This window comes from Gekko japonicus, unplaced genomic scaffold (genome assembly GCF_001447785.1).
Source record: "Gekko japonicus isolate JY-2015 unplaced genomic scaffold, Gekko_japonicus_V1.1 scaffold98, whole genome shotgun sequence".
NCBI classification, from domain to species: domain Eukaryota; kingdom Metazoa; phylum Chordata; class Lepidosauria; order Squamata; family Gekkonidae; genus Gekko; species Gekko japonicus.
In genome coordinates this window covers 520187-522789 of record NW_015164668.1, presented here as the reverse complement: position 1 = coordinate 522789, position 2603 = coordinate 520187, and the positions used below count along the sequence as shown (strand labels likewise).

The 2603-nt window shown below is 51.1% G+C and overlaps 1 protein-coding gene across 1 annotated transcript in view; it reads right to left on the bottom strand.

The window, feature by feature from the left end:
- The window catches only part of NCBP3 (nuclear cap binding subunit 3), a 24104-nt gene that overhangs the window by 8923 nt on the left and 12578 nt on the right, over positions 1–2603 (bottom strand). The window lies entirely within an intron of this gene.

Genomic DNA, 2603 nt, shown 5'->3' with positions numbered 1-2603 from the left:
CGGCGGCCTTGCAGCTCCACTACCGACCGAGCCCCATGAGGGGCCCGGCGGTGGACCTGCAAGGCCGGCGGGAGTGCAAGGAAGCCCCGCGAAGGCCCTCCCTGGCCCCAGGCAGGCAGGCAGGGGTGGGGAGAGGCAGGGAGGAAGCAAGTTACCCTCCCTCTTCTCCTGCCTCCTCCTGGCTGAATGAGGGCCGGAAGCAGGGGGCGGGGCTTCGTCATGTGCCCCGCCCCCCGTACCTCACCTGAGGGAACTGCGATCCCCCGCGATCCCCCCTCCGAAATGACCTCTGTCCAGGTTCCTGTAAACAGGACATGCAGATCAGCTGCCAGGTAGTGGGGCCAGGAAGCACCAGAGCACTGGAGAGGATGTCTGGCTCCACCTCCAGGGGCAGCCATTTTGTAGGGGCACCTGCCACCCTGCCTCAGAATTCCAAAGGTGCCCACAGGCTCAAAAGGGCTGGAGACGCCTGTTCTGTCTCCTCCTCCACCCCCTCCCATCCCCTTTTGCTTCCTGTGGCCGCTGCCAGGCTGTCCTGGCTGCCCTGTTTTGTCATTAAAAGCAACTGCACAGATATGCTTTATCATGAGCAGTCGGGTTAGAACGGATAAAGAAGAAGAAGAGAGAGAAGAGATTGGATTTATACCCTGCCCTTCACTACCCAAAGGAGTCTCAGAGCGCCTTACAAACTCCCTTCCCTTCCCCTCCCCACAACAGATACCCTGTGAGGTAGGTGGGGCTGAGAGAACTCTTGACAGAAACTGCTCTTTTTTCAAGAACAGCTGTGCCAGAATTATGGCTTGCCCAAGGTCATCCATGTCCTGTTTACAGGATCCAGAATCAAGCCCGGTTCTCCCAGATTAAAGTCCGCGCACTTAACCACTACACCAAACTGGCTCTCAAAGGAAGGAAGTCCTCCACGCAAAGAGTGATTAACACATGGAATTCACTGCCTCAAGAATTGGTGGTGGCTACAATCATGGACGGCTTCAAGAAGGAATGAGATAAACATATGGAGCAGAGGTCCATCAGTGGCTTTTAGCCACAAGGTATAGGTAGGAACTCTCGGTCTGGGGCAAGTGATGCTCTGTATTCTTGGTGCTGGGGGGGGGGCATCAGTGGGAGGGCTTCTAGTGTCCTGGCCCCACTGCTGGACCTCCTGATGGCACCTGGTATTTTTGGCCACTGTGTGACAGAGTGTTGGACTGGATGGGCCATTGGCCTGATCCAACATTGGCTTCTCTTATGTTCTTATGTTCAAAAGAAACAAAGGCTGGAACCAGGATAACAGCAGGCAGCCCACCCGAAAACAGCAGCTATAAGCAATGGATGAGAGCCCAGGGAAGTAGCCCAAGCCCAAGCAGGCTTCTCTCAGCATTCAACTAAATAACAAAGCAGAGGTTCCGGTTCATGGCGGCTTGCACTTGGACGTGTCCCATCTAGCTCTGATGGAGACGCGCCAAGCCAGGGCAATCAGGTCTTGGCTGGATTCAGATCCCCTCAGGGTCTTTGTAGAAGGCCCCTCAGCCTGGGGAGCTAAGATAAACGTCTCCCGAAGCAACGGCTTAGAGATTGAGGCTTATTTTTTCCCTGAAAGGTCCTGATGCCGCAGAGCCATTATGGCACTCAGAGCTGACCACCGGATGAGCGTACAAGAGCAGAAGCGAAACCAACACCTGCAATGAACAATTGTAGCACAACAATGAGCTAAGTAACTCTTTTTTAAGCGATAAAGTCTCCGATCGTTAGATCGACTCGGCAAGAAGCGGCAGGTGGGGAAGGGCTGGAGTTCCACCCACCCCCCGAATGAAACAGTCCGTAAGCACAGCAAAAAAGATAGAGAAAGCATAACTAACCGTATGAGACTTTATTCAAGCTTGAAAGGTGTAATTTAATCCAAGAAGCGCTGAAATCTGTTGACTTTTACTTTAAAACTATAAACTTTCTCATAATAAAAACAAAACAATGGCTGGTAGAGGGAAAAGAACGGGGGTGGAGAAGAAACCTCCTCCCGGAAGCTCAGTACCAACAACTCCCATCCAATCCCTAGAGACGGCTCCAGTCTTTCCCTACATGCTGGCCTCTGCATTGCGCCCTCTGCTAGAGCAGATGTCGACTATGAACACAAAGCTAGACTGTGCAAAAACAACTCTTACAAATGGGGAAGAGAGCTGACAAAACAGACCAAAAAATTAAGAAGGTTGAAAGAAAGACTAAAGATATTGAGCAAAAAATGGCAGAGGAGAAAAAAAGAAAGAAACACGGAAAAAAATCAACTTCTACAACTCCAATTGGAAAAATCCATGCATGTTTTGCGCTTTCAAGGTTTATCTGAGTAAAAGGGAGAAGACTTAAAAAGGATTTTAAGCTAAGCAATCGCATCAATTTCAGATCTCAAGCAAGAAGACCTCCAGAAGGATATGGATTTGGTTTACCTTACTTAAAGGTAAAGGTAAAGGTTCCCTTGCTCGAAAGCCAGTCGAGTCCGACTCTAGGGATGCGGTGCTCATCTCTGTTTCAAAGCCGAAGAGCCAGCGCTGTCCGAAGACATTTCCGTGGTCATGTGGCCGGCATGACTAAACACCAAGGTGCACGGAACGCTG